Source organism: Scyliorhinus canicula, unplaced genomic scaffold, assembly GCF_902713615.1.
Source record: "Scyliorhinus canicula unplaced genomic scaffold, sScyCan1.1, whole genome shotgun sequence".
NCBI classification, from domain to species: domain Eukaryota; kingdom Metazoa; phylum Chordata; class Chondrichthyes; order Carcharhiniformes; family Scyliorhinidae; genus Scyliorhinus; species Scyliorhinus canicula.
Genome location: NW_024055556.1, coordinates 26,317 through 40,551, shown reverse-complemented (window position 1 = coordinate 40,551; position 14,235 = coordinate 26,317). Strand labels below are relative to the sequence as shown.

The 14,235-nt window shown below is 45.2% G+C and overlaps 1 non-coding gene across 1 annotated transcript; it reads right to left on the bottom strand.

The window, feature by feature from the left end:
- Positions 1-474: 474 nt before the first annotated feature.
- On the bottom strand, positions 475-546 carry trnad-guc. The gene has a single exon. It is a non-coding gene; the product is annotated as a tRNA-Asp (tRNA).
- Between the last annotated feature and the right edge of the window lie 13,689 nt (positions 547-14,235).

Below are 14,235 nucleotides of genomic sequence, written 5' to 3'. Positions count from 1 at the left end.
TTCAATTATTACATTCTGCGTACAGTTTTTGCATTCTTGTCGTGTTTGGAAGACCGATATTGAATATCACAGCATGCAGGTCAGCTGCATCGGCGATTCTGTTCCTGACGAGCAGTCGTGAGTTACTGCCCGATCCTCCTTGATCGTCTCATTGTTCACAACTTGGCTGTGGTGACCTTTGAAGAAATGTTTTTCAATTGTGTCGTTTTTGCGAATGAAGATCGTGTGCGACAAATGGCGCACGTTGAAGTTTGCATTTGAACTTCTATACGGACAAATGTGGAAAATGAAAACGATATGTGCCCTGTTCGCTGACCGACCGAGTGCAGCACAATATTGGCGTGGGCGGATTTAAAGATATGTTTCCAGGACGCCCCGTCGAGTACATCTCTTGGGCGATGTGCCTTGGCGGATTTGACAGCTGATGTGCCACTTTTAAAAAGGATTGCAGTTTTCTTCCAGGGGAGGTACAAACTCCCCGTCGGGGAATTGAACCCCGGTCTCCCGCGTGACAGGCGGGGATACTAACCACTATACTAACGAGGAACTGCGTGACACCTGGCCCCACCTGGCTCACTGAGGCTTGCTTCCCCTCTAAAATGACTAGGTTTTCTGCAGGTTTTTGCTTTTCCTGTGAAATCAGTAATTGCTGTGGCAACTACATACCGTGTTAAATGACGATCGAGGTTAACTTTGGAAGACAGAACGCAGAACACCCAAACACTTCCGTGTTCGTTGACCTGTAAGTATTGATGCGGTTGTTCACTTCAGACCCTGACATCTGCAAGTCGGCTCATGGTTCAATTGTTGTGGAAATGCCCGCGTTGGACTTGGGTGAGTACAGGAAGAATTCTTACAACACCAGGTTAAAGTCCAACAGTTTTGTTTCAAACACTAGTTTTCGGAGCACTGCTCCTTCCTCAGGTGAATGCTGATTCCTCAGATTCACCTGAGGAAGGACAATTGCTCCGAAAGCTCGTGTTTCAAACAGACCTGTTGGACATTAACGTGGTGATTGTTATACTTGCTACATGGCTCAATCGCCATCGCTTCACAGGAATATTGAGGACATCTGTTCCAGAGGCATGAGATGCAGCAGAAAATATTTTCGAAATTACACTTGGCACCATAAAAAAACGATTTCAATTAACCAGTTGTCTAACCAGGGCCACTATTTAAAATGTCAGCACGAACATTATGCATCAGACTTTTGTGCAAACCAGGGGATGCGTATCCTTGCTTTTCCCAGCAAACACATTGAATTAAACGTTTTTGTTCAATAACAGGACACCATATAAAGAGCGGTGGGATCGGTAGGTTCCAAATTCACGAATCATGTCGACGTTGGGTACAATAGTTTCTGAAGATTGGGGGACCAGGGGAAAGCCTCTCCGGGTCGGGTCTGCATGTATTAACAATGATGTTCTTTACACTAACAGGCTGATTTCATTTCCTGCTACTTCGGTAAATAGAAAAGGTTATTGAAGCAAAAATGAACAGAAGTGAAATTCAGGACACACCGTTAAGAAGGATCCACTATGCCTCACTATACAACATTATTCTTGGATGGAAGCTTGTGCGTGTTGCGAGATGATCCGGTACTTCAAATTATTACATTCTGCGTACAGTTTTTGCATTATTGTCGCGTTTGGAAGACCGATATTGAATATCACAGCATGCAGGTCAGCTGCATCGGCGATTCTGTTCCTGACGAGCAGTCGTGAGTTACTGCCCGATCCTCCTTGATCGTCTCATTGTTCACAACTTGGCTGTGGTGACCTTTGAAGAAATGTTTTTCAATTGTGTCGTTTTTGCGAATGAAGATCGTGTGCGACAAATGGCGCACGTTGAAGTTTGCATTTGAACTTCTATACGGACAAATGTGGAAAATGAAAACGATATGTGCCCTGTTCGCTGACCGACCGAGTGCAGCACAATATTGGCGTGGACGGATTTAAAGATATGTTTCCAGGACGCCCCGTCGAGAACATCTCTTGGGCGATGTGCCTTGGCGGATTTGACAGCTGATGTGCCACTTTTAAAAAGGATTGCAGTTTTCTTCCAGGGGAGGTACAAACTCCCCGTCGGGGAATTGAACCGCGGTCTCCCGCGTGACAGGCGGGGATACTAACCACTATACTAACGAGGAACTGCGTGACAACTGGCCCCACCTGGCTCACTGAGGCTTGCTTCCCCTCTAAAATGACTAGGTTTTCTGCAGGTTTTTGCTTTTCCTGTGAAATCAGTAATTGCTGTGGCAACTACATACCGTGTTAAATGACGATCGAGGTTAACTTTGGAAGACAGAACGCAGAACACCCAAACACTTCCGTGTTCGTTGAGCTGTAAGTATTGATGCGGTTGTTCACTTCAGACCCTGACATCTGCAAGTCGGCTCATGGTTCAATTGTTGTGGAAATGCCCGCGTTGGACTTGGGTGAGTACAGGAAGAATTCTTACAACACCAGGTTAAAGTCCAACAGTTTTGTTTCAAACACAAGTTTTCGGAGCACTGCTCCTTCCTCAGGTGAATGCTGATTCCTCAGATTCACCTGAGGAAGGACAATTGCTCCGAAAGCTCGTGTTTCAAACAGACCTGTTGGACATTAACGTGGTGATTGTTATACTTGCTACATGGCTCAATCGCCATCGCTTCACAGGAATATTGAGGACATCTGTTCCAGAGGCATGAGATGCAGCAGAAAATATTTTCGAAATTACACTTGGCACCATAAAAAAACGATTTCAATTAACCAGTTGTCTAACCAGGGCCACTATTTAAAATGTCAGCAACGAACATTATGCATCAGACTTTTGTGCAAATCAGGGGATGCGTATCCTTGCTTTTCCCAGCAAACACATTGAATTAAACGTTTTTGTTCAATAACAGGACACAATATAAAGAGCGGTGGGATCGGTAGGTTCCAAATTCACGAATCATGTCGACGTTGGGTACAATAGTTTCTGAAGATTGGGGGACCTGGGGACAGCCTCTCCGGGTCGGTTCTGCATGTATTAACAATGATGTTCTTTACACTAACAGGCTGATTTCATTTCCTGCTACTTCGGTAAATAGAAAAGGTTATTGAAGCAAAAATGAACAGAAGTGAAATTCAGGACACACCGTTAAGAAGGATCCACTATGCCTCACTATACAACATTATTCTTGGATGGAAGCTTGTGCGTGTTGCGAGATGATCCGGTACTTCAAATTATTACATTCTGCGTACAGTTTTTGCATTATTGTCGCGTTTGGAAGACCGTTATTGAATATCACAGCATGCAGGTCAGCTGCATCGGCGATTCTGTTCCTGACGAGCAGTCGTGAGTTACTGCCCGATCCTCCTTGATCGTCTCATTGTTCACAACTTGGCTGTGGTGACCTTTGAAGAAATGTTTTTCAATTGTGTCGTTTTTGCGAATGAAGATCGTGTGCGACAAATGGCGCACGTTGAAGTTTGCATTTGAACTTCTATACGGACAAATGTGGAAAATGAAAACGATATGTGCCCTGTTCGCTGACCGACCGAGTGCAGCACAATATTGGCGTGGGCGGATTTAAAGATATGTTTCCAGGACGCCCCGTCGAGTACATCTCTTGGGCGATGTGCCTTGGCGGATTTGACAGCTGATGTGCCACTTTTAAAAAGGATTGCAGTTTTCTTCCAGCGGAGGTACAAACTCCCCGTCGGGGAATTGAACCCCGGTCTCCCGCGTGACAGGCGTCCCCAGCGCCTTACCTGACTGCATTTGTCCAATCCCCCTGACTAGCTCCTCCAACTCTATTGGCGCCCCCAGCCCCTCTACCTCTTGAACCCTTGGGAACCATAGCCTGTTCATGAAGCTCTCCATCCCCCCTCTCCCCATCGGAGGTTCTAACCGGTACAGTTCCTCGTTTTCAATGAACTGTTCTTCTAAGTCTGCCTTTACGATTCTGAATGTTCCAGGTTCAATACAAGTTTCTGTCTCCATGATTATCGCTGCGTATTTCCCTTAAGCTTCAATTCTCTTTTACAGTATGCTGCATTCTACACTGTGGTTATTATTTGGGGACGTTGTACATGACACCCCCAAGTGAATCATTGCCTTAATCACTTCTCATTTCCGAACAAACCATTTTCATCTCTTGGTCTTCTGAACTTAGATCATCACTCTCCAATAATAATAGCTTATTGTCACATATGGGCTTCAAATAAGTTACTGCGAAAAGCCCCTTGCCGCCATATTCCGGCGCCTGTTCGGGGAGTCCGGTATGTGAATTGAATCCACGCTGCTGGATTGTTCTGCATTACAAACTAGCTATTTAGCCCAGTGTGCTAAACAAGGCTCTCTTCGCTGGCGATATGATCAGTAACCAGCAGAACCGCTCCTTCGCCTTATTCCCTCTTTATTTACAGCCAAACCATCCTTCACTCTTCAATAGTCTGGCCAAAATCATTGCCCTCTTCCCACTATTTCTCCATAATGGCTATCGAATGTTGATTCTGTATTGCAAGTCCGCTCTCAGTTCATCTGCTTTATTTCACATCTTCGGTCCATTCAGTTACAGATCTTTTATATTCATCGTTTTATTCTTCTTCATAAACTGTAGTCCCTCCTGCTAATTTGACCTCCCAATGCCTTGTTTTCACGGTCAATGTTTCATTTCTCCCAACAATACCTCCCTCCCTCTTGCCTGGTCTCTGATTTACCACCTGATCCAAAATTCGATGGGTTGCCACCATTGTTTCGTTTTAAATCCTCACATCTCCCCCAGTTTATGCGGTTCACAGGAATTCCGATCCCAACATAGTCCGCGTATACAAAGTTTGAATGGTACAAATTACAAAATCTCCAGTCAAGTTGTCAACGTCCCACGTTTCGTCACTCATTTCTCCTGGAACAGTATTTGATCCAGGTACCATGTCTGCAATGCCCAACAAGTCAGGGACCGTCTGCCGTGCAATGATGTTGCGTGTGGTAGCTTCCGCTCAGAAGGCATTACACTTTCAATTATATGTTCTGCCGGCGGGGTTGGCATTAATCCCAATCTCAGTCAAACCAGTATCCCGGACTGAGTTGCATTGTCCCATTTAATAAAAAAAATATCCATGGAATAACTTATTTAAGCATGCACCAATTTATTAATTTGTCATCAGTGACATATCTATTGTCGTTACGAACCAACAAGTTCATTTAAACCTGGATAATGAGGAGCGGCGCAGAAACCCCAACAAACACTTCTTCCTGCCACCGGTATATGGAATGGCAGACGGCCAGGAGACCCTCCAGAATCAAAACATCACACTCTGCATGGAGTGTATCAGGGAGAGGTTCCAACAGAGCATCTCGCGGAGCTGAATGAGCGTCGCTCACATTTGTCCGCATTTCATCAATTGTAAAACCTCTGTCTTTACTCGAAAACGTGTTTCTTTTTCGAAAATAAATTTACAGTACACAATTATTATTTTTTCCAAGCGGAAATTTAGCGTAGACAATCCACCTCCGCTGCACATCTTTGGTGTGGGAGTGAAACCCAGGTAGACACGGGGAGAATGTGCAAACTACACACGGACAGTGACCCACGGCCGGGATTCGAAACCGTTTCCTCAGCTCCCTGTGCTGCAGTGCTAACCAGTGTGCCGCGTGCCACCCCTGAAAACGTGTTTCTGATCGATTTCAGTTATCCAGACAAAGGAGCTGTGAACCATTATAAAGAGGTTTTCTTCAAAATTATGTTGCCTTCTAGTGGATTCAGAGGTCAATTTTGACCAGTGTGAAATTATATGTAGCTTCCGAATTCCCTTAATGTGCAGATTTATTGGTGAAGTAATATCTCTTCCACAAGTCTGGCAAATTATTTGCGAATAATTGCAAAACTGTTAGTTTACATATTTGCTCGATCAGGCAGAATGTTTCAGATTGTGATTAGCGGACCATCAAACAGTTCTGAAAATAATGTAAATGTGGTAGAAGATGAACCTTTCCATTTTGATGAGAAAAAGGAAAACAGCTAAACCCACTCCTACTTCCTATTTTCTGTGGCAACGTTTTGAAAGTGGCAAGATTTCAGTGCCAAATATCTGTCTTTTTAATTAATGTCACTGAAATGAAAACAAATTCATATCGAAAAATGTGCAACACAACACAATAGTGCTGCACCTATCAAAGTTTACAAGCAGTGACATGAACCCCAATTGCTGAAATATGCCATGAAGCAAGAAACAATGCCAGTCCCTCCCACACATAGATAGCAGTGCCCAGACCTTTAAAGTGCAGACCAACAGGCCACTATATACCCATTCCCCGTGAACCTGACCTTCTCCAGGTCTAGGAAATGCATTCAACCACTGAGCCATGGTGATCGCTGGCTGGCGTCACTTGTCTCAAGGTTAACCACATCCAGCACCGGACCAGCAGCGATACGATTATCAATGCATTATCCCGCCCCGTCCTCAACACCAGCTAGTCTCACACGACAAACACAACATAGGCACGTTTTCAACTCAACCTTCAGGAGTGCCGATATGCTGCGGAAAAAAATCAGCAGCTTGGGAAAGAAACAGAAAATGTGCGTGTGGTGAGCAGAATCTCCAAAACACGGCTCACACTTAAATTTGACCCCTTCAAGAAACCTCCCTAAACACAAAATTGTTACATACATAGATACATCGATAAAGAGAAGATAGGAGCAGGAGGAGGTGTTTTGGATGTTCGAGCCCGCTCCGCCATTCATCACGATCATTGCTGATCATCCAACTCAATAGCCTAATCCTTCTTTCTAGCCATAGCCTTTGATCCCATTCGCCCAAGTGCTAAATCCAGCTGCCTCTTGAATATATTCAAAGATTTAACATGAACTACTTCCTGTGGTAATGAATTCCACAGGTTCATCACTCTTTGTGTGAAGAAATGTCTCCTTATCTCTGTCCGAAATTGTTTACCCTGAATCCTCAGACTGTAACCCCTTGGTTCTGGACACACTCATCACTGGTAACATCTTCCCTGCATCTTCTCTGTCTGGTCTTGTTAGAATTTCAAAAGTCTCTATGAGATACCCCCTCATTCTTCTGAACTCCAGCCAGAACAATCCCAATCTATTCAATCTCTCCTCATATGACAGTCCCGCCATCCCTGGAATCAGTCTGGTAAACAATCGCTGCACTCCCTCGAGAGCAAGAACATCCTTCCTCAAAGGAGGAGACGAAAACTGCTCAGAATACTCTGAGTGGCTTCATCCAGGCCCTGTACAATTGCAGCAACACATCTCTGTTTCTACACTCGAAACCTATTAAAATGAAGGCCAACATACCATTAGCCTTTTTTACCGCCTGTATGATTACCTTCAGCGAATGGTGCGCAAAGGCACCAACATCCCGCTGTACACTCCCCTCTCCCAATTTACAACCTTTCAGGTTGTAATCTGACTCCCTGTTTTTGCTTCTAACGTGAATAACCTCACAATTATCGAAATTATACGACATTTGCCATTGATTTGCTCAGTCGGCCAACTTGTCCAGATCATTCTGTAGGATCCCTGCATCCTCGTCACAATTCACCCTCCCATATAACTTGTTTTCATCTGAACACTTTGAGATGTTACATTCTATTCCTGCATCGAAATAATTAATAGATATTGTGAATAGCTGGCGTCCCCGCACCGACACCTCTGGTACCCTACGAGTTACTGCCTGCCAATTTGAAAATGACCCATTAATCCCTTTTCGTTGTTTCCTCTCTGCCAACCAGTTTTCCATCTACTTCAACACATTTCCTCCAATCCCATGCACTTTAAGTTTGCACAGTAATCTCTGATGCGGAACTTTGTCAGACGCCTTTTAAAGTACAAATATTCCACATCGACTAGATCCCCCTTGTCAACTGTACTGGTTGCATCTTCAAAGAAGTCCAACAGATTTGTTAAGCATGAATTTCCCTTCATAAATCCATGCTGTTCCGCTATAAAGTCCTTCATAATGGATTCAAGCATTTCCCCACTACCGATGTTTGGTATACTGGTGTATAATTCCCTGCATTCTCTCTCCCTCCCTTTTTTAATATCAGAGAGTCTGAGCTACCTTGCAGTCTGCAGGAACAGTTCCAGACTCTATAGAATCCGGGAGCTTGACCACCAATGCATTCACAATTTCCTGAGCCACCTCCATAACCTCTCTGGGTTGCAGGTTCTCAGGCCCTGGTGATTTATCCGCCTTTACCACCATCAATGTTCCCAGCACCATTTATCTTCTAATGTCGATCTCCCGCACTTCTTCCCTCTCACTAAACCTTTCATTTTCCAAAGTTTCTGGTGACTATTTTTTGTTCTCTTTTGCGAAGACAGAACCAGAACATGAATTAAATTGCTCAGCCATTTCTTTGTCATTTATTATGTATTCCCTGTTTCTGTCTGTCGGGGCCCATGTTTCTCTTTACCAATCTCTTCCTCGTCACATATATATAGTAACTCTTAGTGTCAGTCTTCATGCTCGCTGCAAGTTTCCATTCGTACTGACCTTTCCGCTTTTTAATCAATCCCTCTGGCCTTCTTTGCTGAATTCTAAACTGCTCCCAAATCACAGACTAATTTCTTGGACAAGCTGTATGCTGCTTCCTTGTATCGGGTACTATTTCTAATTTCCTCTGTAAGCCATGGATTGGCCTGCTTACCGCCTTTGGTGTTGTGCCAGACAGTAATGAACAGTTTCTGTAGTCCCCCTATGTGTTCCTTGAATGTTTGCCATGGTCTATCCACTTCCATTCTTTTAAGTAACTCTCCCAACCTCTCTCCCTCACGCCTCATATCTTCATAGTTCCCTTTGTCAAGAGTCAGCACCCTAGTCTCCGAACCAACATCTTCACTCTCCATCTTGATAAAACATTCAATCATGTTATGGTCTCTCAACCCCAAAGAGTCTCGAACAGCCAGGTTGCCAATGACACCCTTCTCATTATACAGTACGCAGTCAAAGATGGCCTGCTCTCTAGTTGGTTCCTCCATATATTGGTCAAGGAAACCATCCCGTATACACTCCAGTAATTCCCTCTCTCCTGCATTGTGGCTTATTTGATTTGCCCAATCTATGTGAGGATTAAAATCATCCATGATCACAGATATTCCCTTGTTACATGCATTATTTATTACCATTCCAACCTCACCACTGTCTTTCTTGCTCCCAATATTTTTCGCTACTGCCCTGTTTGAATTTTGCACTTGGTTCTCCACCAATCACTTTTCTTCTTCACCTTTCTGCCTTTTGCTTTTGTCCTTGCTCCCTCATTCTCTGTCTCCTTTTTAATAGGTTCCCATCCCCCTGTCACTAATATTTTTGAAGCTTAGTATTTCTCAACTGTACCCATACAGATTCCACATTGTCAGAGCTAATATACTTTCGCACTACTGTGTTAATTTCATCTTTAACCAGCAGCAGCACGCCACCATCTTTTCTTTTATTCCTGTCCTTCCTAAATACTGAAAACACTGGGACAATCAGTTTCCATCCCTGTTTCCCCTGCAACCATGTCTCCATAATGCCAATTATGTCAAATCCATTCATTTCTATGTGTGTGGTTAGTTAATCCAATTAAAAACAGTGGTTGTTTAGCACAGGGCTAAATCGCTGGCTTTGAAAGCAGACCAAGGCAGTCCGGCAGCACGGTTCGATTCTGGTATCAGCCTCCCGCAACAGGCGCCGAAATGTGGCGACTAGAGGCTTGGCACAGTAACTTCATTTGAAGCCTACTTGTACCGATATTCATTTTTTCATTTTCATTTCATGGCAAATGTTCCGTGCATTAAGGTACAGCGACTTGAAGTCTGTCTTTTTTACAAAGTTTTTCTTGCTCCCAATATTTTTCTGTGCTGCCCTGTTTGAATTTTGCCCTCGGTTTCTTCACCTATCACTTTTCTTCTTCACTATTCTACCTCTTGCTTCTTTCCGTGCTCCCTCTTTCTCTGTCTCCTTGAATAGCTTCCAATCCCCCTGACAATATTAGCTAAATCCCTCTCCAACCACTCTAGCAATTAGCCCCCTCGGATATCAGTCGCAGTCCTGCACAGGTACAACACATCCAGTTTGTGCAGGTCCCACCGCCCCCCCCAAACCAGTCCCATTGTCCCAGAAATCTGAAGCCATCACCCTGAAACCATATCTCCAGCCACGTATTCGTCCTGTTTCTCCTGTTGTTTCTACTCTGATTAGCACGTGGCACCGGTGGTAATGCAGATATCACTACTTTTGAGGTCCTATTTCTTAACTTCCATCCTAATTCCCTGCATTCTGCTTTTAGGACCTCATCCTTTTTTATTCCCATGTCGTTTAGGTGGATACCTGGGTTCCGCGGATATGGTGGAGGTCTGAGCGTAAGTAGGGTGCTATTTAGAAGAGCTGGCGGAGACTCCATGCGCCGTATGACCTCCTTCTACACTGTGTATTTATTCTATGATCACTGATTGCAGACAATACCATGACTAATATCCGTTTCACTGTGACGGATCCCTGACTGACTAATTCCCCGTGTCTGTGACTACTCGGTGCCATGACTAATCCTGCTTCCCAGTTACCAGCCCCCACCCTGTCTAATTGACCAAGATGGTGGTTCTTGCCTCCTCCGTGTGAACAGCTCATAACAGAGTTAATTCCTCCTGCCTGTGAACGTACCATCCGATGACTAATTCCCATCCACTGTGATCAGCCCCTGCACTGACTAATTCTCATTTCCCCTGTGAGCAACTCCGTCCCTGACTCATTACCCCGCAGGTGAACAGCCCGACTCTGACTAATTCCCCTGCCAGTGAACAGTCCCTTTCCTGACTAATGCCCCCTCCCAGTGAGCAGCCCCTACCCGGACAAATTCCCCCTCACAGTGAACGGCCCCCACCCTGACTAATTCCCCTGACAGTGAACAACTCCCACGTTGGCTAATTCCCCTGCCAGTAAACAGCCCCAAAACTGACTAATTCCCCTCTCTGTGAACAGCCCCCACACTGACTAATTCCCCTCCCAGTGAACAGCCCCCACCCTGACTAATCCCCCTGCCCGTGAACAGCGCCTACCTGACTAATTCCCCTCCCTGTGAATAGCCCCCACCCTGTCCAATTCCCCCACACTGTGAACAGCCCTACTGTTGCTCGTTTTCCTGGAGTGTGATTCACACGCCTCTGTTTGAAGGCCATGTGCTTAACACTACTATGGCTCTGTATGTGTAATTATGCTCGGAGTCGCCAGGTGCCGTATTGAGACACGTCACAAGTATATCAAGGCCAGGTTTAAGTAATAAATCTACACACCGATTATTAAGTCCAAACGATTGGTGTTTAATATAACAAATATAATAAATACACATGCATACGCTAAAGAAACTAACTTACGTCTAATACTAAACAACTAAATACTTATCTAGACAGGAACAGGCAAGGTCAGGGAGCAAGGCCTTCGTCCCGTTCTTGGTCTGCAACTTTCTGATTCACAAAGTTGTCAAGGGCTAGCGAGGTCTGGATCACGTAGCGATCGTTGTGTTGGCACTTACAGTTTGATGGCTGATGCTCAACGGCCGGTGATGAAACTGGAGTCAGGATGCGATGTAACAGGTCTGGGCCGGAGCTCAAAACAGACTGTGCGGGACCTACTCTTATAGGTCCTAGACGTCCGTGCCCCTTGGGGCGGGTTCTTTCACCTGCCAGGTATCGATTGGTCTCTCCCAATCGATATCTTTCAAACTCCCCAATCTGAGGGTCGTTCCTCCATGGGTGGTGTGGTCCCTACGGCTCTTTGTGTTGGTTGCTCTGGCGTCATTCTGTCTGGGCATCTATGGAAAAGTATCCATTGATACTTAAATGTTTCTATTGTTGGGGTCTGGATCTGGATCACCTCATTACTATGCAGATCTGTTTCCCATTTGCACCTTTGGCTGAAACTCGGCACCTGGCCAGAAACTGGTTTCTGTACGTGCAGAATGCAAAACAGTATTCTGCAAGCTGTTTGTCCTCACTAAGACTGTTTTTCCGTGCAGCCTTATCAGTTCTCCATTTTGTAGCCCAGTGTCCATCTTAGATGGCTACATTCCCTCCTTGTGATCCTCACGAGTTGTGAAGGATCACCTATGCATGTTTCTTCGAGTGCCTTTTGGCAGGAACGGGAGGCTCTCCTTTTCCATTTCCTCAACCTGAGGGTCTGTACTATGATGCAGAAAATTGCAATTACCAACAGTGATTCAATCACATACGACATTGAGTACCATGTCATGAATTTTGTGCACCAAGTCTGAACTTCGGTGATCAGAGCTGAGCACAGGGAAGTTGGTGTGAGGGAAACAATAATGGTGGGGGTTATGGGGGAAACGTGACTTGCTTCCACATATACAAATACAACAACGTTTAAAACTAATAGGTAGGCTTCCATCATGGTCTTCTCTTCGTCCTCTTTGTCCTCTTCCTTCTGTATGGCTGATCGTTGCCGTGAACCCTCCTTCGACATTCGAAAGCTATGGGATCAAGCACAGTATCTGTCAATACACAGTTTAATAGCTGTACTGTTAGTGTATCTGTCCTCTCATTCCAATTGACCCTTAATTGACTGGCCAAGTCACTCCCTGTGACTCCCCTCATTTTTTTTATTTCAAAAGCGAATTTAGGAGCAGAAATACACCTAACAACTTTCCTCCTGCGAGCCGTCTCGCAAACTTTGCAAATTTACCATCTGAATGTTCCTGGATGTAAATAGCATGTGGGATGGCGGCCTAGGGGCTACCTAACGAAAAATGAAACAAAGTTTGGAACAAAAGGTCGAATGGGTTGCGTATGGGCCGCTACGGGTAAGATTTGGATGGAATCCCCGGGTAAGGCGTGCTGTGCCGTACCCGAGCTTGGCTGACCAAAGGGGGATCCTCAGACAGGGTGGGTCCTCAGTGCCGTTTCTCCACTGCCTGAGTAACCTGGAATGAACGTGCAAGAATGTGTTAACCGTGGGGTTGCAGCCTCTATTCACCGAATAGAGGGGCACCTAAAAACAAGGGTGGAGCCAAGATGCTCCTTGTGAAAAGTTGAGCTGGGCTCCAGACATTTTAGATGTGCATGTGAGGTGGTCACAAGCTTTTCAGCTGAAAAAAAGATGGCCAACCTCCAACTGAACCATTAACATTAAAAGACAAGCAAAAACAAACTTACAAGCAAAACATACGTGCAGGCTCCATCAGAAAGGATATCGCTTCCCAAGCGGTTCCTATTTTACATCATTTGGACACCTCACTTTTCCTCTGCCTCTGTGAACAGGGTCACAAAGGGGTTGCCGTATTGGGAGTCAGACACCGTGTCGTCCTGCTCTCCCGGATCCCACACCCTTGTGTGGATAAGGCATGCAATCTTAGAGTTATGTGACCGGGGGTCACTTTCATAATTATGGACAAGTCTGCATGAATTGTCCCTGTGCCAAAGTGTGGGTTCTAAACTTGAAGGGGCATTGTCGGGGTCGTCGGGGTCGGGTGGTGGGTCTGGGTATTTAACGTCAGTGATTTCCATGGGGTCACTGGAGTCGAGGTCGCAGTCGCTACAGTGGGGGCTGTAGGGTTGTGTTTCCATTGGGGTATTTTATCCTGTAAACTGAGGGGCTAATTTTGTCCGAAATTGAGTACGGGCCGGAATATTTTGGTGCCAAAAACTGCTGGGGTTATACACAGATAGCATTACCTGTTGCCCAACCTGAAATTCTGTGGTGTGTACATTTTTGTTAAAGCAAGCTGTGCTTGTTCCCGTCGTTTTCCCAGTTGAACTGCGGCTGCGAGCTGTGCAGACCTCACAGTATGAACTAGGTCTTTAACAGCTTTCTCATGCATGATGGCCGTCACTTCGGGCCTAGTCATGTCCAGTCCTAAAAGGAATTCTGTACCTTTCATAGGGCGTCCGGTCATGAGTGTGTGTGGGGTGAAACCTCTGGATGTTGAAACCGTGTTTCGGATAAACATGAGTGTGAATTGGAGCACTGAATCCCATGTAGAATTGTTTTCCTGAACCATTTTTCTCAGGGTCGATTTTAGGGTCCGATTCATACGCTCTACAATCCCGCTTGACTGTGGGTGATACGCAATGTGAAAATTTTGTTTAATGCCGAATATGGTCAGGACGCTCTTCATGACACGTCCTGTGAAGTGAGATCCCTGGTCCGAATCTATACTTCTGGGTAAACCCCATCTCGTGAAGATGTGGTGGGTCAGGATCTTCGCAGCTGTCTATTGCTGTATTGGTTCTTGAGGGGAATACCTCTA